We start from the raw sequence: 22,051 nt of genomic DNA on the forward strand, positions 1-22,051 counted from the left end.
TCGAAGGTAAGTCCATTGAATATTTTCCATTGAAAAAATATGCATTGAATGCATATTTTGGGGGGGAGGGGTAAAGGGTTAATTTTGTTTTGGGTGTATTTTTAAGCGTTAAAAATGGGAGGTTGGGGGATTCCTCCCAAACAAAACCCCAATAAAACATGCATTCAATACATATGTTTTTCGATGGAAATGTTTTGATGGTACTTACCTTTGATGGAAAATCTTCAATGGAAAGACCATAATCCTGCCCCATCATGTCGCAGGTACGGGTTAACTATCTATGTGACAAATACTCTCTGCTAAAGGGCGACCACATACTCCCTGCCATAGTTGGTGCAGGAGGGGATCAGTCTAGCTATTCCTGGGATGATGGGGAGATCACAGGGGCTATTGGGAGAGCAAAACCCTCAAGGGCGGGTCCAGATGACATTCCCCATGTATTAATTAAAAACAACCCGGGTGCCTGGCTCCGACCGCTAGGGGACTTATTCAACATGTATGCACCACATATAGGATTCCAGAGACATGGAGGCAATCTCTCATTGTACCAATCTATAAGCAAGGAGGCAAAGCTGAACCCATAAACTACAGGCCAATTGCCCTCTTGGATTCCTCAAGTAATATCTTTGCAACATTACTTTTGAGGGAACTTAAGGCAAAGATGGCTTCATTGAACTTGCTGTCGCCTTACCAAGTTGGTTTCTGATCAGGAATGGGGACTAAATGCATTCACCATGTCTCACTTCTAGCAGCCGTAAAAAGAGACGGGGGTGGGGTCTGTCTATATGGCCTCAATAGAAAGTAGAAATAGGTTGTGGGCGAAACCTCTTGCTTGGAACATTCTGGTCCATCTGGTACAGCTTTTGGCACTGCACCATACCAATACTACACTTAGGGTACGGTTGAGTCTGGACGGTGCTCTGACGGACCCCATATCCACCACTGTTGGATTGCGACGGGTTTTGTCGTTGCGCCAACCCAATTCAAACTTTATATGGCAGACTTGAATAGGATATGGGAAGTGGGAACAACAAACCCTATTAAATTGGGCACGGCAACGCTCTACTGGATAGCCTTTGCAGACGACCTACTATTATTCGATCTTACTCCTATTGGTTTGCAAAGGAAGTTGGGTCTATTTTTCAACTATGCGGTGGAAATCAATCTTAAAATCAATGGACAGAAGTCCAAGGTAATTGTTTTCATAACAAAAAAAGAGCCCAAAAACCTATACTTGGAGAGTCAGGGAGAACCCTTTGGAGAGAGTGCAATTTGTAAGCTATGATGTTTCGAACAGAAGCTCCAGAGAGGGCTGGAAGCAATAATTTAAAAGAAATTTCGCCCCACTGTTGATTACATTGAAGCAGATTTATTCGCAGTTGTGTTGTTTTTCCTTGAGACCACTTTTGTCATACTATCTGCTCATGGTGGAACCAACCTTGTTATAGGATTTAGACATCTGACCGTTTGACCTGGGGACCTACCTTTCCACAATGCAGGGTATGTTTTGGAAAATAAACCTCGGGTTGGCTAACTCGGGGTCCACCGCAATAATAAGACACAAGTTTGGCCTGATCCCCCTAGCCGCGAGAGCCACATGGAGGAATCTGCCAGAGTTTGCCAAGTTACTAAACCCGCCCAACGATTCTTTATACCAGAGCTGGGGGGCAAAACAGACTCGAAACTCCGGCTCCACCATAACTGATTTCAAAATGCAGATGTCCAAAACCTTACAACTTATGGGTTCCTCGATAGAAGAACTCGTACAACACGGCCACAGTCAAAAGAAAGTTGTTTAGGTATGACTGGGCTGAAACCACGGACCTGTAGGACACGTATTCACTTTACGGTGAATACGCGAAGTGTAATGCAAAAAGGGAAGACATTTCGAAATACATCCATACCTTTCCATGCCCAACACTACGTGATGTGTACATGCGTTTCCGCCTCAATCAGCTACCAACGCTGGCAAGGCGAAGTAAGTGGGCTGGCACTCTGGGGACCTTAATTGTAGGCTCTGCAGGGACTGCTGTGTTGGAGAAACCTTAACACACCTGGTGATGGGTTGCCCGGCTTCAGGTGAGGCTAGAATCCGTCTACTTGCTACTTCCGAGCTGACAGAACGTTTTTGGAACAGATTGATGTGGGGTACCCAGCAAAGTTTGATTTTATGATTGTCATTTTTTAACATCATATTGATGAAAATGGAAATTTTAAAGAAAATATTGATTTGATGTTAACTTTCTTTTTGTATAATGAAATATTTTTTTTTCTTTTTCTAACACGTGAAAGGTTTCTTCACTTGTATTGTCCAAAACACAATAAAAAAATTAAAATAAAATATACCATATGTCTTCTACTGATCCTTCGACATTTCAGTAGGAAGCGTGAGGAGCTGGCACAGGTGGGTAGGAAGTGTGAGGAGCTGGCACAGGTTGGTAGGAAGTGTTAGGCTCTAGCACCGTTGGGTAGGAAGCGTGAGGAGCTGGCACAGGTTGGTAGGAAGTGTGAGGCTCTAGCACCGGTGGGTAGGAAGAGTGAGGAGTTGGCACAGGTGGGTAGGAAGCGTGAGGAGCTGGCACAGGTTGGTAGGAAGTGTGAGGCTCTAGCACAGGTGGGTAGGAGGTGTGAGGAGCTGGCACAGGTGGGTAGGAAGTGTGAGGAGCTGGCGCAGGTGCGTACGAAGTGTGAGGAGCTGGCACAGGTGGGTACTAAGTGTGAGGAACTTGTACTGGTGTGTAGGAAGTGTAAGGTGCTAGCACATGTGTGTAGGAAGTGTGAGGAGCTGGCACTGGTGTATAGGAAGTGTGAGGAGCTGTCACAGGTGTGTAGGAAGTGTGAGGAGCTGGCACTGGTGTGTAGGAAGTGTGAGGAGCTGGCACAGGTGGGTAGGAAGTGTGAGGAGCTGGCACAGGTGGGTACGAAGTGTGAGGAGCTGGCACAGGTGGGTACGAAGTGTGAGGAGCTGGCACAGGTGGGTACGAAGTGTGAGGAACTTGTACTGGTGTGTAGGAAGTGTAAGGTGCTAGCACATGTGTGTAGGAAGTGTGAAGAGCTGGCACTGGTGTGTAGGAAGTGTGGGGAAGTGGCTCTAGCAGAGGTGGATAGGAAGTGTGGGGAACTTGTACTGGTGTGTAGGAAGTAGAAGGTGGTAGCACAGGTGGGTAGGAATCGTGAGGAGCTGGCACTGGTGGGTAGGTACTGTGAGGAGGTGCACTGGAAGGTAAGAAGTGTGAGGAGCTGGCACTGGTGGTAGGCACTGTGAGGAGTTGATTAACGGTAAGAAGTGTGAGGAGCTGGCTCTGGTGGGTAGGTACTGCGAGGAGCTGCACTGGTAGGTAAGAAGTGTGAGGAGCTGGCACTGGTGGTAGGCACTGTGAGGAGTTGATTAACGGTAAGAAGTGTGAGGAGCTGGCACGGGTGGGTAGGTACTGCGAGGAGCTGCACTGGTAGGTAAGAAGTGTGAGGAGCTGGCACTGGTGGTAGGCACTGTGAGGAGTTGACACTAATGGTAAGAAGTGTGAGGAGCTGGCACTGGTGGGTAGGTACTGTGAGGAGCTGCACTGGTAGGTAAGAAGTGTGAGGAGCTGGCACTGGTGGTAGGCACTGTGAGGAGTTGATTAACGGTAAGAAGTGTGAGGAGCTGGCTCTGGTGGGTAGGTACTGTGAGGAGCTGCACTGGTGTGTAGGAAGTGTGAGGCTCTAGCACAGTGGGATAGGAACTGTAAGGAGCTGGCACTGGTGGGTAGGCACTGTGAGGTGTTGACACTAATGGTAAGTGTGAGGAGCTGGCACTGGTGGTAGGCACTTTGAGGAGTTGACACTAATGGTAAGAAGTGTGAGGAGTTGACACTAATGGTAAGAAATGTGAGGAGCTGCACTGGTTGGTAAGAAGAGTGAGGAGCTGGCACGGGTGGGTAGGTACTGTGAGGAGCTGCACTGGTAGGTAAGAAGTGTGAGGAGCTGGCACTGGTGGTAGGCACTGTTAGGAGTTGACACTAATGGTAAGAAGTGTGAGGAGCTGGCACTGGTGGGTAGGTACTGTGAGGAGCTGCACTGGTAGGTAAGAAGTGTGAGGAGCTGGCACTGGTCGGTTGGTTGTGAGGAGCTGCACTGGTAGGTAAAACGTGTGAGGAGCTGGCACTGTTGGGTAGGCACTGTGAGGAGTTGACACTAATGGTGAGAGGTGTAAGGAGCTGGCAATGGTGGGAAGGCAGTGTGAGGAGTGGACCTGGTATGGAGTGGGAGAAAGATGGCACTGGTGGGTAGGCAGTGTGAGGAGCGGACACTGGTATGGAGTGGGAGAAAGATGGCACTGGTGGGTAGGCAGTGTGAGGAGCGGTCACTGGTACGGAGAGGGAGGAAGATGGCACTGGTGGGTAGGCTGTGTGAGGAGCGGACACTGGTACGGAGAGGGAGGAAGATGGCACTGGTGAGTAGGAAGTGTGAGGAGCGGACACTGGTATGCTGTGGGGGAAAGATGGCACTGGTGGATAGGCAGTGTGAGGAGCGGACACTGGTATGGAGTGGGAGAAAGATGGCACTGGTGGGTAGGCAGTGTGAGGAGTGCACACTGGTATGGAGTGGGGGAAAGATGGCATTGGTGGGTAGGCAGTGTGAGGAGCGAACACTGGTATGGAGTGGGGGAAAGATGGCACTGATGGGTAGGCAGTGTGAGGAGCGGACACTGGTATGGAGTGGGAGAAAGATGGCACTGGTGGGTAGGCAGTGTGAGGAGCGGACACTGGTATGGAGTGGGAGAAGATGGCACTGGTGGGTAGGCAGTGTGAGGAGCGCATACTGATATGGAGTGGAAGAAAGATGGCACTGGTGGGTAGGCAGTGTGAGGAGCGGACAGTGGTATGGAGTGGGGGAAAGATGGCACTGGTGGGTAGGCAGTGTGAGGAGCGAACACTGGTATGGAGTGGGAGAAAGATGGCACTGGTGGGTAGGCATTGTGAGGAGCGGTCACTGGTATGGAGTGGGAGAAAGATGGCACTGGTGGGTAGGCAGTGTGAGGAGCGGACACTGGCATGCAGTGGGAAAAAGATGCCACGGGTGGGTGGGGAGTGTGAGGAGCGGACACTGGTATGGAGTGGGAGAAAGATGGCAATGGTGGGTAGGCAGTGTGAGGAGCGGACACTGGTATGGAGTGGGAGATAGGCAGTGTGAAGAGTGGACACTGGTATGGAGTGGGAGAAAGATGGCACTGGTGGGTAGGCAGTCTGAGGAGCGGACACTTGTATGGAGTGGGAGATAGGCAGTGTGAGGAGCAGACACTGGTATGGAGTGGAAGGAAGATGGTACTTGTAGGTAGGCAGTGTGAGGAGCGGACACTGGTATGGAATGGGAGTAAGATGGCACTGGTGGGTAGGCAGTGTGAGGCCCGGGCACTGCTATGGTTGGGAGAAAGATGGCACTGGTGGGTAGGCAGTGTGAGGAGCGAACACTGGTATGAAGTGGGAGAAAGATGGCACTGGTGGGTAGGCAGTGTGAGGAGCGGACACTGGTATGGAGTGGGAGAAAAATGGCACTGGTGGGTAGGCAGTGTGAGGAGCGGAAACTGGTATGGAATGGGAGTAAGATGGCACTGGTGGATAGGCAGTGTGAGGAGCGGACACTGGTATGGATGGGAGAAAGATGGCACTGGTGGGTAGGCAGTGTGAGGAGCGGACACTGGTATGGTGTGGGAGAAAGATGGCACTGGTGGGTAGGCAGTGTGAGGAGCGGAAACTGGTATGGAGTGGGAGAAAGATGGCACTGGTGGGTAGGCGGTGTGAGGAGCGGACACTGGTATGGAGTGGGAGATAGGCAGTGTGAGGAGTGGACACTGGTATGGAGTGGGAGGAAGATGGTACTGGTGGGTAGGCAGTGTGAGGAGCTGACACTGGTATGGAATGGGAGTAAGATGGCACTGGTGGGTAGGCAGTGTAGGAGCAGACACTGGTATGGATGGGAGAAAGATGGCACTGGTGGGTAGGTAGTGTGAGGAGCGGACACTGGTATGAAGTGGGAGAAAGATGGCACTGGTGGGTAGGCAGTGTGAGGAGCAGACACTGGTATGTATGGGAGAAAGATGGCACTGGTGGGTAGGCAATGTGAGCAGTGTACACTGGTATGGAGTGGGAGAAAGATGGCACTTGTGGGTAGGCAGTGTGAAGAACGGACACTGGTATGGAGTGGGAGAAAGATGGCACTGGTGGGTAGGCAGTGTGAGGAGCAGACACTGGTATGGAGTGGGAGATAGGCAGTGTGAGGAGCAGACACTGGTATGGAGTGGGGGGAAGATGGTACTGGTGGGTAGGCAGTGTGAGGAGCGGACACTGGTATGAAGTGGGAGAAAGATAGCACTGGTGGGTAGGCAGTGTGAGGAGCGGATACTGGTATGGAGTGGGAGAAAGATGGCACTGGTGGGTAGGCAGTGTGAGGAGCACACACTGGTATGGAGCGGGAGAAAGATGGCACTGGTGGGTAGGCAGTGTGAGGAGCGGACACTGGTATGGAGTGGGAGAAAGATGGCACTGGTGGGTAGGCAGTGTGAGAAACGGACACTGGTATGGAATGGGAGGATGATGGCACTGGTGGGTAGGCGGTGTGAGGAGCGGACACTGGTATGGAGTGGGAGAAAGATGGCACTGGTGGATAGGCTGTGTGAGGAGCGGACACTGGTTTGGAATGGGAGGAAGATGGCACTGGTGGGTAGGCAGTGTGAGGAGTGGACACTGGTATGGAGTGGGAGATAGGCAGTGTGATGGCACTGGAGGGTAGGCAGTGTGAGGAGAATGCACTGGTATGGAGTGGGGGAAAGATGGCACTGGTGGGTAGGCAGTGTGAGGAGCGGACACTGGTATGGAGTGGAAGAAAGATGGCACTGGTGGGTAGGCAGTGTGAGGAGCGGACACTGGTATGGAGTGGGAGGAAGATGGCACTGGTGGGTAGGCAGTGTGAGGAGCGGACACTGGTATTGAAAGGGAGAAAGATGGCACTGGTGGGTAGACAGTGTGAGGAGCGCATACTGGTATGGAGTGGGAGAAAGATGGCACTGGTGGGTAGGCAGTGTGAGGAGCGGACACTGGTTTGGAATGGGAGGAAGATGGCACTGGTCGGTAGGCAGTGTGAGGAGTGGACACTGGTATGGAGTGGGAGATAGGCAGTGTGATGGCACTGGTGGGTAGGCAGTGTGAGGAGCATGCACTGGTATGGAGTGGGGGAAAGATGGCACTGGTGGGTAGGCAGTGTGAGGAGCAGACACTGGTATGGAGTGGAAGAAAGATGGCACTGGTGGGTAGGCAGTGTGAGGAGCGGACACGGGTATGGAGTGGGAGAAAGATGGCACTGGTGGGTAGGCAATTTGAGGAGCGGACACTGGTATGGAGTGGGAGAAAGAAGGCACTGGTGGGTAGGCAGTGAGAGAAGCGGACACTGGTATGGAGTGGGAGAAAGATGGCACTGGTGGGTAGGCAGTGTGAGGAGTGGACACTGGTATGGAGTGGGAGAAAGAGTGCACTGGTGGGTAGGCAGTGTGAGGAGCGGACACTGGTATGGAGTGGGAGGAAGGTGGCACTGGTGGTAGACAGTGTGAGGAGCGGACACTGGTATGGAGTGGGAGAAAGATAGCACTGGTGGGTAGGCAGTATGAGGAGCGGACACTGGTATGGAGTGGGAGGAAGATGGCACTGGTCGGTAGGCAGTGTGAGGAGCAGACACTGGTATGGAGTGGGGGAAAGATGGCATTGGTGGGTAGGCAGTGTGAGGAGCGCACACTGATACGGAATGGGAGAAAGATGGCACTGGCGGGTAGGCAGTGTGAGAAGCGGGCACTGATATGGAGTGTGAGGAAGATGGCACTGGTGGGTAGGCAGTGTGAGGAGTGGACACTGGTATGGAGTGGGAGGAAGATATCACTGGTGGGTAGGCAGTGTGAGGAGCGCATAATGGTATGGAATGGGAGAAAGATGGCACTGGTGGGTAGGCAGTGTGAGGAGCGCATACTGGTATGGAGTGGGAGGAAGATGGCACTGGTGGGTAGGCAGTGTGAGGAGCGGACACTGGTATGGAAAGGGAGAAAGATGGCACTGGTGGGTAGGCAGTGTGAGGAGTGCATACTGGTATGGAGTGGGAGAAAGATGGCACTGGTGGGTAGGCAGTGTGAGGAGCGGACACTGGTATGGAAAGGGAGGAAGATGGCACTGGTGGGTAGGCAGTGTGAGGAGCGGCCACTGGTATGGATGGGAGAAAGATGACACTTGTGGGTAGGCAGTGTGAGGAGCGGCCACTGGTATGAAGTGGGAGAAAGATGGCATTGGTGGGAAGGCAGTGTGAGGAGCAGACTCTGGTATGGAATGGGAGAAATATGGCACTGGTGGGTAGGTAGTGTGAGGAGCGGACACTGGTATGGAGTGGGAGAAACATGGCACTGGTGGGTAGGCAGTGTGAGGAGCGCACACTGGTATGGAATGGGAGAAAGATGGCACTGGTGGTTAGGCAGTGCGAGGAGCGGACACTGGTATGGAGTGGGAGAAAGGTGGCACTGGTGGGTAGGCAGTGTGAGGAGCGGACACTGGTATGGAGTGGGAGGAAGATGGCACTGGTGGGTAGGCAGTGTGAGGAGCGGAAACTGGTATGGAGTGGGAGAAATATGGCACTCGACACTGGTATGGAGTGGGAGAAAGGTGGCACTGGTGGGTAGGCAGTGTGAGGAGCGGACACTGGTATGGAGTGGGAGGAAGATGGCACTGGTGGGTAGGCAGTGTGAGGAGCGGAAACTGGTATGCAGTGGGAGAAATATGGCACTCGACACTGGTATGGAGTGGGAGAAAGATGGCACTGGTGGGTAGACAGTATGAGAAGACTGGGGATAGGCATTGGTTGGAAGCTGGCGGGTGTGCAGTTTGATTAGCCTGTCTCTCAGGGTTGGCAGTGTGAGGAGCGGACATTGGTATGGAGTGTAAAGAGCTGGCACTGGTGGGTAGGCAGTTTGAGAGGCTGGCACTGGTGGGTAGGCAGTGTGAGGAGCGGACACTGGTATGGTGTGGCAGAAAGATGGCACTGGTGGGTAGGCAGTGTGAGCAGCGGACACTGGTATGGAGTGTAAAGAGCTGGCACTGGTGGATAGGCAGTTTGAGAGGCTGGCACTGGTGGGTAGGCAGTGTGAGGAGCGGACACTGGTATGGAGTGGCAGAAAGATGGCACTGGTGGGTAGACAGTATGAGAAGACTGGGGATAGGCATTGGGTGGAAGCTGGCAGGTGTGCAGTTTGAATAGCCTGTCTCTCAGGGTTGGGCAGTGTGAGGAGCTCGCACAGTTGTATATGCAGTCTGCGAAATCTGGCCCTGAGCGATCAGTGAAAGGAAATTGGCATAATTTGGCAAGCTGTGTAAGCAGGGTGAGTATTGCTAGGAAACTGCGCATTTGCTGTCACTTGTGAGTAGTGTGACACGCTGACTGAGAGGAATAGGCAGCGTGCTAAAGCTGGTACCGGTTGGGAAGCAGTGCGGCGAGATGGCACTGGTGAGCATTCTAGGGAGATGGAGAGCTGGCAGAGGTCAGTTGGTAATGGTGGCTAGGGAGTGAGAAGTCAGGAACTGATGGGTAAGCAGTGTGTGGATACTGCCTTGGAGGGTGAGAAGCGAGGACCTGGCAGTGGAGTTAGGGTAGGAACTGTGAAGATGCGCTGATAGGCAGCATAAGTATACTGGCACTGGTGGGTGGGCAGCATAAGTATACTGGCACTGGTGGGTGGGCAGCATAAGTATACTGGCACTGGTGGATAGGGACTGCAACAAAGCTGGTACTGGTGGGTAGGCCATGTGGGGGAAGCAGACACTAGTGGGTATGCCACGTGGGAGAAGCAGGCACTAGTGGGCAGGCAGTGAGGAAGCCGACACTGGTGTGTAGGCAGTGCGAGTAGCTGGTGGGTAAGAAGTGTTAGAAAGGTGGCACTGGTGGGTAGGCCATGTGAGGAGCTGTCACTGATGGCTATCCAGTGTGAGGCACATTGAACTAGTGTGTAGGCAGTGTGGAAGCTGACACTGGAGGGTAGGCGCTGTGAATTTGGTTCTAGTGTGCAAGCAGTGTGACTAAGGTGACCATGGTTGGGGAGTAGTGTAAGGAGCAGGCACAGGTTGGCAGCATTGTGGGAAGCAGTGTATAAAACAGCACACTCCCCTATGCAGGTGCTAATACCCATTATAGCATTAAACCCCATACATTGATTTCAGATGTATTCGTTACATTTTTAGCAATACAAGCTTTCATATGCAAAGAAGCATGTGTAGGTTAGTAAAGTGAAAGAGTTAATGCGCAAATTCTTCTAACATGTAATGGCTTAAACATTTTTACAAAAGCATTAGCGTCTCTAACATGCAACTGCTATTAAGTCTTCACAAATGCAGTGATGCTGAATACATGGCCATGTGTTTCGCCCCTTTGGGCTTTTTCAAGGCAGTATAAGAACTCTATGCAACAGTGTCCATGCAAATCTATTATTCCTCATACAGTCCATCTAATTCAATGAGCCCTATGTTAAACGCGGTGCTCAAATCCAAATGCATACTTGCTCCTTTTCCCATTTGAGATGTCCAATGATTTGCTAGACTTGCATGGCTTTTCTGTCTGGGTACAAAAGTCAGTGTTCTCTGTTGGTGCCGAGTACGGCATTGCAGCGGCATGCCGTGTGGTGTGCGGAAGCAGGCACTGGTGGGTGGGCAGTGTGAGGCTCTGGGACCATGTGGGTGGGCAGTATGGGAAAGCTGGAAATGGTGGACAGGCACTGTGAGCAGTGTATGAAGCTTGCGGGTACTTGTGTGGGACTTTGCTTTCTAGTGGCCTAACTCTGTCAAGCAGGAAGTACTAAATTCACACAAGTGCCTAGTGTTGCCTCAGTTCATAGTGTGCGCTGTTCTAAACGACCCAATAAATGTACTGCAAAAAAAGCAAATGGATTTTGGTGAAACAAGCGCACCTAGCTATTACACCAATAGAGTTAAAAGTGAATTCTCACAGCGCCCATTGCTCCTGTAAACTACGAGTAAATGAGAACCCATGTGCTGTTGCCCTCAATCGCTGTAAACCTCAGGGCTCAGGGGTTTTTTGTTTCTTACTTTATTTGTAGCACGCCGCCAGACCCGAAGGTATCAGGGCGTGGGAACAAGAATGCTTTAGGCTTACATGTTACAGGTTACACAGTCATCAAAATACAGATTAATGTGAATACAGCAGTAGTACATATGCATTACAGGCAAGGAGTCAGTGCAGCAGGTAGTACATATGCAATACAAGTAAGGAGTCACAAAAGAAGGTCAAAGTCCAGTTTAGTTGTTAGGTCAAATAACTAGTAGAGCTAGACTATAGGTAGTTTTCTTTAATCCACTCGATCATATTTAATCTAAAGTGTGGGTATGATTGGTCAGTCCTTAAGGTAGGTGGGAGGGAGTTCTACAGTTGGGGGGCTTTGACGGGGAAACTATTTCCTCCGGTGGTAGTCATTTTGAATGGGGGAACTGATAGGCAATTCGTAAAGGCTGCTCTTGTAGGTCTAGCTGTGACTTCTTTTAAATCTCTCTGTTAGGTAGCTCGTGCTAAATTGTTGAGGCATTTAAATGTTAGAGATGCAGTTTTAAGTTTAATTTTGTCAGCTGTGGATAGCCAGTTGGATTGTCTTCTAGTCTTTGATATATGTTCTCTCTTAGAGATTCCTAGTGCCGATCTAACAGCGTTATTTTGTAGTATTTGGATTTTCTGAGTAATGTATTTATTGGACCTTAAATAGAGAGTGTTACAATAATCCAGTTTGGACAGCACGAGCGCTCTTGCCAGCGTGGTGCAACTGATTGTAGAAAGGTATGGTCTAGCTGATCTGATCAATTCACAAGTATAGGCTGTGGAAGTTGCCACAGCGTTTACTTGCTTTGCTAGGGTGAGGCTAGAGTTGAGGTAAAAACATAGGGTTTTTACCTCCTTAGCAACTTTAATTGTATGGCCGTCTATGACAAAGGTCTTGGCTAAGTTTCTTAATGTTCTGTGTAGTCCCCAGAATGATGAGTTCAGTTTTGTCATCATTCAGGCATAGATCATGATGTGCCATCCATGCTTGGATGATGAGGTATATCTTTTTCACCAAGGCCAAATCCTGTTTGTAATCCCCCGAAAGTGGGATGAGAATCTGGGTGTCATCTGCATAGTTAGTGTAGGTGACACCTAGAAGGTCCAGATCATCAAACGGGGGCTTAGTAAAAATGTTATACATGGTAGGGGTACACCACACATAATAGAAGCAAGGTCTGCAGCTGCTGAGGTAGAGAAGACCCTCATGGTTCTCTCACTTAAGAATGATTTGATCCATGCTACAGCTTGGGGCGAGAAGTGTGCTGCTGATTCTAGGTGGTTACAAAGCACTTTGTGATCCACCAGGTCAAACGCTGCTGAGAGATCCAGGAGGAGAAGCAGGGCAGTTTTTCCTTGGTCTCTCAGCTTCTCGACCTGGGTCTTAAGATCAATCAGTGCTGTTTCAGTACCATGCTGTGGTCTGAAACCTGATTGCCGTGAGCCTAGGAGTTGGTGCAGCTCCAAGAATTTCTGAATCTGTAAATAGGCCACTATCTAAAATCTTTAGTAAGAATGGCACTGTGGTGATGGGCCTGTAATTTGTGGGTATAGCCGGGTCCAGTGATTGCTTCTTGAGGAGGGGAAGGACCCAAGATTCCTAGGGATTGCTCGGTATGGTGCCTGAGGAGAATGAGGAGTTAATAAGTGTAAAGCTAAATGGTGATAGGTATCTAGCAGCGTCTTTAGCCAGGCAATTGTCACCTCGACAATTTCATGGTTTAAGCGATAAGATTATTTTTTCAACCTCCAATATGGAGACTTTGGTGAAGTTAAATCTTTGTTCTGGTTTGGCGGTAGTACGTAGTTTGTCAGTTTGGGTGGTTGTAAGAGGTATGTTTAGTTTTTTCTTATCAATTTTAACTTGGAGGGTGGCAATTTTGTCGCCAAGGGCCTTCTGGATGTTAGAACACCCTGGTTCTCATTACGACCCTGGCGCTAAGTGAAAAACGATGGCGGTAAATGGTTACCGCCATCGTTTTCCGCCAGGTCCGATCATGACCCGTGACCGTTAACTACGAAGCCAATAGCGGCATCGTAGTTAACGCTGCCGCTAACTGCGCTAAGGGTGCGCGCACGCGACCGCCCACACCGTACTTAGCGCCATGGCGGAAAGGTACGCAAATGCCGACCCAAGCGGACATGCACCTAACGCCATCACCCAGGCCGTTAAGTACCTTACTGCCATGGTGCAAATAACGCCATCGCGAACCAACCGTAAAGGGCCATGTTAAGTGAATGCAGCTGACACAGGTGCACAGAAACAGCACAGGTGAAGGCAATACAGACTCAGGGGAGTACAAAAAGAGCACACCCCACCCCTTCCCACACCCAGTCACACTCCACAATGATACCAATACGACTAGCAATGTTGGGGCTGGAGGACCTGATAGCAATGCATGTGCTACAACAGCAACAACAACAACAGGCAGCACAGAGGAGACGCAGGAGGAGAAGGAGGGCAAGGCAGGCCCAGCAAGCCCCACCAGCACAGCCAGTGCCACCACGCAGGCAGCCCCCAATCCCACGCATCAGAGCCAATCCATTCAACCTCACTGCTGAGCAGATCCACACCCTGTACCGTTTGGACCGGGACACCATCATCGCCATCGTAGACATGACACACAACGACATCGTCAGCATGATAGAAAGTCCAACCGCCATCCCCCCCTACTGAAGGTAGTGGACGTACTCCACTTCCTGGCCACAGGCACCTACCAGCACACAGTGGGGCACCTGCATGGCATCTCACAACCATTATTCTCACGAACACTCATCCAAGTGCTCGATGCCCTCCTCAAGCACACAGACGACCACATCTCATTACCACGGACTGCCCAGGAGATTGCAAACACCAAAGTGGGTTTCCATGCACTAGCCAGCATACCCGGTTGCATTGGTGCCATCGACTGCACCCATGTGGAATTGGTGGTTCCACGTGCCATGGAGGTACCGTACCGCAACCGGAAACAGTTCCACTCAATCAACGTGCAAATGGTCTGTGACTCCAACAAGATCATCACACATTGTTGTGCCCGATTCCCCGGATCAACCCATGATTCCATGGTCCTGAGGAACTCCACTATACCACGCTACATGGAGCGACATGCAGGGCCAAGATCCTGGCTACTCGGTGAGTGCAATGTCATGGAAGTGGGCAGGTGAATGACGTACCGGGGGGGGGGGGGTGATGCATACTACACCTGGCAGAAAGGGGGGGGATGATGCATACTCCACCTGGCAGAAAGGGGGGGGGTGATGCATACTACACCTGGCAGAAAGGGGGGGGATGATGCATACTCCACCTGGCAGAAAGGGGGGGGGATGATGCATACTCCACCTGGCAGAAAGGGGGGGGGTGATGCATACTACACCTGGCAGAAAGGGGGGGGGGTGATGCATACTCCACCTGGCTGTGAGTAACACAGGGAACGGAGACAGAGGAAGGGCACTCACAATGCACACAACCCCTCTGCATACATTGGGTGATGGCATGCAAAACAGGCCATGGGAGCCATGAGCACATACTGGTTGCATTGTGTGAATCAATTAGTGCATGTAGAAGTGAGCCAAAGTAACAGTTGGATGCGAGCCATGGTGGAACATCATGTTCCTGATCAGACAACATGACTGACACATACATTCTCGCCTACATACAGGTGATGCAGCCTATCCCCTGAAGAGGTGGCTCCTCACACCAGTCCGGAACCCGCAGAACCAGCACGAGGAGGACTTCAACCGTGCACATACACGTACTCGTGTGGTCATAGAGCAGACATTCGGCCTCTTGAAGGCACGGTTCCGAAGCCTCAGCAGGTCTGGTGGGGCACTCCTGTATGGCCATGAGAAGGTGGCAAAGATCGTCATGGCATGTGTCATGCTACACAATATGTGCGTCAGACGGAATGTGCCCCTGCCCCCTGACGCAGAACTGCAACCACCTGACGATGAGGATGAGGAGGGTGCAGATGGGGCGGCACCCCATGGAGGAGGCGAAGCACAGGAGGGGCGTGCCATGCGCCAAAGTATCATCGACCACTGCTTCTAGCACACACGGCTGGTGTTTATCGCATGGAGACTGCACTTGGGGCACTGTGTGTCCCTGGGACATGCACACTGTGGACTGTACACCAATAAAGCACACATACGCAATGAAAATGTCCACACATTTCTTTTTTGGAAAGAAAAAAGTGTATTGAAACTATGAACTGTCGTGTCACACCCCCTCCCACCTCCCCCCTGCACACCCCAACACACCCCCTCCCACCTCCCCCCTGCACACCCCAACACACCCCCTCCCACCTCCCCCCTGCACACCCCAACACACCCCCTGCAGGTGTCAACAGATGCCTGTGACAGTGGCCACAGGCCGTCACAAGCCCCCTCTGCCGGCCCCCGGGGCACCCCTGGCTGTGGAGCGCAGGTTACGACCGGAACGTCGCACGGGGCTGCTCTGCGCAGAACTGGCAGTGGAGGATGTCCCTGGCTGCCCCTGTGCATGCACGTCCTGTTGTGTGTGGGTGAGGCCAGTGACCGCACGACGCAAGGCCGCAAGTTCTGCACAGATGTCCCTGGACATGGCCTGCATGGCATCCCTCAGGGTGGCAGTGCTCTGCGCCACTTCGGCCCTTAGGGTCTCCGTGGCCTGTTCAATGCTAGACCTAGCCCCCACACATTCCGCGGCATGCTCATCCAGCATTGCGGACAGTTGATGCTGCCGTTGAGTGATGTCCTGGAGGGACTGCTGGCCGTGCTGGCCCATGGCCAGTGCTGGTGGAGTGATGGAGGGGCTGCTCCCCTCCTGTGGAGTGTGGACAGGGCATGGGGTGGATGGCCACTCCTCTACCTCTGTGTGCCCCTGTGAGTGACCCTCATGGGGGCTGGCGTCTGAGAAACAGGGGGAATGTAGCTGGTCAGTGGGGCTTCTGACCTCGTGCTCCATGTCCGAGTCTGAACATGCAGCTGTTGCAGCTGTCTCCCCGATGTTGCTGCTGGCCGCTGACCCCCTGCCTCCTGTGGCAGGCAATGTCGGTGGAGGTGGAGCAGCTGCTGCTGGCCTGCTGCCGACAGGGGTGCTTGCCGGTGGGACCTCCGGTATGCCTGCAGTGGGACCTGCTTGTTGTGGGGTCTGCCTCACTGCAGCTGAGGTTGAGGGTGCAGGGACGTTGTTGATGGCCTTCTTGGCCCTCTTTGGCGCAGGGGTGTCCTGGTCCTCTGGGTGTGATTCTGTGCCTGTGGTGGAGCAAAGGAGGGAGGGCGTTATTGATGGGTCTGCGGACTTTGGAATGAAATGTTTGACATTATTGTGGTCAGTGGATGTGGAAGATTTCAGGCAGTGCCATGCAGGTTGTCTCCTTTTAGTGTGGAATGTGGATGCAGGTATGCGGGTGCCAGCAGTGTATGCAGGGTGGTGCTCGCATGTGGCTATGGGCAGTGTTGATATGTGTTGCATTTACACTCTAGGGCAACCTTGTGCTACGCATGATTGGACTGCTGTGACTATGGCATGTCTTGTTTGAGGCAACTACCTTCTTCGCCTGATGTCGGAGCTCCCCTTTCCATCCCTCCGACGCCTTCAATGGACTCCATGCCAATCGTGGTTGCACAGATCTCCTCCCACGGTTGGAGTTTCAGGGGGGATTCCGACCCTCCACCGGTACCCAGGGCAAGGTTGCGGTTTGCTGAGATGACGGCTCTGACCCGTATGCGTAGGTCATCCCAGCGCTTCCTGCACTGCTGTGGGGTGCGGGGTACGGTCCCCACCGCGCTGACGCGCTCAGCCACCAGGGCCCAGATGGCCTTCTTTTTCCCGATCGCTGTCCTGGTCATGTCCGGGGAGAAAACGACACCTGCGTTGTCTTGCAGGGTCTCCGCAAGCATGCAGAGTTCCTCCCGGCTGAATCTCTCCTGGCGCTGGCGGTCACATGCCTTTTTCACACATTTAGGCATTTTCGGGTACTTGGTAGGGTGGGTGATTGGTTGGGACAGGTGTCAGGGTTGGGTCTGGTGTAGTTTGGTAGGATGGCGATGGATTGTGTTTTTCAAGATGGCCGACGGGCTGTTTCCCGTTCCGGCGCGATGACGCTATTTCCGGTTCGACTTTTTACGGCCGCCGCTACTTACGGTGGCCGCTACTTACGGTGGTCGCTACTTACGGTGGCGTAAGTGCACCTTGCTCGCTTAACGATGCTGGTAGGGGCCTTTTCCGCCATGGCGTTAATTGCATTACCGCCATGGCATAATGCTCGTGCGCGATGGGTCGTAATGTGGCGCTCTTTACGCCATCGTCCCACGGCGTAAACGCTCATTACGCCATGGCGGTAATGACGGGCGATTACCGCCAGGGTCGTAATGAGGCCCCATGTCTTATTTTTGACGCAGTTATCAGGTACCGGGATAGGGTTCTCCAATTCCTTTAGTATTGTAAAGAGCTCCTTGGTTCCTGATTTGGCTTGCATTATTCTATTGTCAAAGCTTTCTTTTTTAGCTCGCTTTATTTCAGTTTTGTATTTTGTAGAAATGTTAGTGAGGGTGGCTTTATTCGCCTCTGAAGGTACTAGTCTCCAAGAGGATTCACACTTGTGTTTTTAGAGTAGATCAGGGTAATGAGGGCATACATGCCAACCCTCCCATTTTTGTCAAAAAATTTGACATGCGTGTCAGGCATGGTGTAATGATTCAACACTAACCTGTCTCGTGCAGCAATCAACGAGGCAAATGGAGAGTCCCCTGAGGCCCCTAACACCTCCCTCCTCCCTAAGAGGGAAACGAAGGGTTGTGCAAGGGATCCCAGGGAAACCCCCCCTTGGGGAAAAAACCCTGCTGGAACGGATGTGGAGCTGAATCGGTTGCTTTATCCGCTGACTGCAGCTTCTCAAGATTACAGGATTCACTGGATCTGGTCACAGAATCACGGCGAAGTCCGGATTCTGGATAAGTAAACAAGAGATGAGTGAAGGAACTAGGTACGAGAGGAATCAATGTAATGGTTGGTGATGTACCTAACGTGTCTGGAAGGGGAGGCTACCGGAGTTTCCTGTAGACTCGTGGGCAGCGGAACGGGAAGGCTGGGCAGAAAGGCAAGGCTGTAGGAAAGAGCAGGAAGGAAAGGTAAGCATAGGAATAAGGTATAGAATAATAAACTCCCTAGTTGCGAACTCACGTAGCGTCTGTAGAGAGTAGCGACGCACTGAGCTTCGGCTCTGCTGGGCCATATCCGTAATCCATGAGAGAACGAGATGACGTCATAGGACGTCTGCCATGCGAACGTGAAAACACTGCACCGTAACCCAGAGGATGAGGAGCCATCTTGGAAGAGGGGGAAACGGAGAGTGCTCGCAATCTCCAGCGTTGCTACAGGGAACGCCGGTGCCAGCAAGTCGTGACACATGGGTGTAATTTTAGGGGGGGCAAAGGTGCTTGTCCCTCCCAACTTTCGTGGCACACTATTTTGTCCCCATAAATGTACTATTCGGCCGAATACCGAATAGTTGGCCTAAGTATTCGGCCGCAGCCGAATAGTGAGCCGAATAGTAATTTACTACCAGAAATGTGTCAATATATGCATAACAAGCCAAAACTGTTGGCTTTACCAATGCTTGTTTTAACAGGACTTCAGTGAAGGACGTGCATAGTGCTTATTAATAGATCATAGCTGCAGCTAAGCTTTAGAAGAGGAATTTTATTATGGCTTGTTTTCATTGCCCCATGAGGATACCACCAACAGTACCTCAAGGTTAATTGTCTTTCTCTGCATGGTCGGCACTAGCCACAGGCTTCTGGCCGCTTTCCTGAGAATGAGGCATACCCTAGTTTGCAAGAACTCTGCAGATCTGCGTTTATGGTTAGTTGGAATGTCAATGTGAGGGTCAAGCTCTAATTACAAAGGCTGTGCCTTTTCTTTGCAGTCAAAGCCAGCGTCAGCATAATGATGCAGGGATATTTACAACTCAATGTGAAATTCAAACACGTTTGCAAGTGAATGAAAGGAATAATCACTAAAAGATCCAGTGTTCCTCTTGCATACCACCTGTATTCCAAACTCCTTGATAAAGCAAACCAATTTCTAAAACTAAAAAAATCAGAATTAAATCATGCACATCACAGCATGCAGACTGTATCGAGTACGACTAAGAATGGGTGATTTTTAACAGGACATTAGACATCGCAAGTTGCTCATGTCCAGTTAATGCCTCAGATGCTTCACAGTTAGCACGCGGTCTTGTGAGGCCAGGGACGTGGCAGTCGGTGCTCACCTACTTATGAAAAGAGGGACGTGAACAAGCTTTGTCTGAAGCTGTCACTTTCATACAAATGATGTCACTATTGATAACCATGTGAATGCTCTTGGGTTTGCTGCTTTCTCAATAGAGTGCTCTTGACTGAACAGTGTGATAGCGGTGTACGTTCAATGGGTGACAGTGGCCCTCATTACACGTTTGGCGGTCCGGTAATAGTGTGCCGGTAGCACTGTGTACCGGCACTATTAATGAATTGGACAATTCGGATCAATTTGCCGGTAACAGCACACCCTGTGCTAGCGGTGCCGGAGACACAAACATCGGAAGTAGCGGCAACCCTCATTCCCCCCAACACCTGTTGGAAACACTGGCACTACAGACCCCCCGGCACATTGCGTGCATGGTAATTCTGGTACTACCATCATAAAAATGCCAGTAGTACTGGAAAAACCATGCCGGAAACACCAGGTGGTAAATGGTCGCAGGTGGGGCCAAATTGGCCACGGGTGCACCAATTCCCCCCTGGTGCACCCAATACAAGTAGGAACACTAGAAAAGGCCCACACCCAGAACACTCCACTAACACAACCATGCTGCCTCTCTCAGTGGTGGCAATGGACATGGAGGAGCTGCATGCTGCAATGCAGCTGAACAAGCTGGAGCAGCACCAATGGCGGCAGGAGGCCGGCCAGGGACAGAAGGAGGAGGAGGATGATGGCTGGGATGCAAGTGGTGAAGTGGAGGCACCCAGTCAAACCCCGCTCAAGTACCACACCATGGGCCTTGATAGATGGGAAGATACATACCCTGTACTGGATAAACAGGGAGACAATCCAAGAACTAATCCAGGGCGACATAGGCAGCAGAATCGGCATCCGGACAGCCATACCACTGCTGTTGAAGCAGGTTTCGGTCCGGCACTTCCTAGCCACAGGCACGTTTCCAGCACTCTGTGGGCCAGCTGCATGGCATATTGCAGCCTGCCTTCTCCAGAGTGCTGGTGCAGGTACTGGAGGCCCCCCTGTGCCATGTTGGCCAGCACATCACCCTCCCAACCTCGCTGGCACAGGTGAATGCCACCAAGGCCTGCTTCTACGCACTTGCAGGCATGCCAAACATGCTTGGTACATTGGACTGCACACATGTTGAGCTGGTGCCCTCACATGCCACATAGGAAGTGTACAGGAACTACAAGCAGTACAATTCCCTCAACGTACAGATGACTTGCAACGCTGACCTCACCATCACACACTGCTGCGCCCGGTTCCCAGGGTCAACCCACAACTCCTTGGTCCTGCGGATCAACATCATGGCATGGTACAGCGGACAAAGGACCTGGATGTTGGGTGAGTACATGAACAAGTACACATACATTGATGCATGGGCCACAGGCCAAAGGGGTGGGGGTATGACACAAATGCATGTCTCACAACCACCATGCATCAGAGGGTAAAACCAGCTCATGCCCAAAGGTCAGTCCACGATCACCAGACTGTTGTCATGTCAGTCAGTGGAAAGTACATACATGAACCCTGAGGAAGTAAACATGCAACACATTACAGGTACCAGAATGCAACACTGCCACTCCAACAAATCAATACCTGCCGTGTACTGTACCACCCATGCCAATGAGAGCATGTTCTTGCAAGGTGCATGCATGCATGCATGCATGTACTGACTGTGTAGAACCCGCGGTCACAGGAAACACCATTGCCGTGCACCACCTGCCATGCATTTACACATTCAATGCAAACATCAAAGTGCCCCATGCAGTGCACCATTGCCACTTGTGTGAACGCCCAGTACACAACTGTGACTGCTATCTGACAAGCACAGGGGACTAAGTCAGTGGTAAAGGATGGGAGATGGACGACACGTCCATGGAATGCTGTTGCTAGCTACTGTGATGCCAAAGAAGTAATGTCTATACTGTGCCTACTGTACATGTGAGCCCGCATGCTGCGTTGATGCATGTCAGTGAATGTCCAGACCGCAGTGTGGGCATCCCACACCACTGTTCTCAAAACGGCAAAAGCCACAGGTAGGGATTAAACAAACTTCTTACTCTGCGGAAGTATATACAAAAGAAATTCAGTTCACTAAAAAGTGTCTGAAGGTAGAGTATCTCATCAACCAATTCCAATAATACTGGAATGTATATGTATCTTGTTCACAAACTATACCAAATTGTATTAGTCATAAAACATCCTATTTCATAAAACACAACCATAAAAATGATCATATCACGTAAAACATTTGCAAAAACCTAAAACAAAACAAGTGAAACCAACATAAGTGGGTTCTAACAATGTAGTTATTTGAGGGTCAACACATGTAACTTATTCACACTTTGATCCCTAAGCCTCAATGATTTTGGCTATTTCATGTTCTTGTTGATACATTTATAGATTCCCGACTTGTACAAGTTTGTCCCTTAAACACAACAATGTAGGACATTCTTTAGGGGTGTATAATATCTTGTGTCGATACCTAAAATCTTCTTGAAATGGGAGGAATACCCTTTTGATCAAAAGGACACTATATTAATGCTCAATATAATAGTACTAATTTATTGTTTCATACAGTAGTAACACCCTCATCCCTAAACGGGTGTGAAGTATGTTAATTATTACATACCTCTCTTGCTCAAGGGATTAATATCCTGGAGTCTCTTTGTAACCTCAAATGTTTTTCTATGCAGATTCCAA

At 51.1% G+C, this 22,051-nt stretch overlaps 1 protein-coding gene across 4 annotated transcripts in view; it reads right to left on the reverse strand.

Annotated features, from left to right (window-relative positions):
• The window catches only part of LOC138492584 (E3 SUMO-protein ligase ZBED1-like), a 417,476-nt gene that overhangs the window by 261,130 nt on the left and 134,295 nt on the right, over window positions 1–22,051 (reverse strand). The gene's annotated exons all lie outside the window — the stretch shown is intronic.

Source organism: Ambystoma mexicanum, chromosome 10 (genome assembly GCF_040938575.1).
Source record: "Ambystoma mexicanum isolate Mex_15411 chromosome 10, UKY_AmexF1_1, whole genome shotgun sequence".
Taxonomy (NCBI): domain Eukaryota; kingdom Metazoa; phylum Chordata; class Amphibia; order Caudata; family Ambystomatidae; genus Ambystoma; species Ambystoma mexicanum.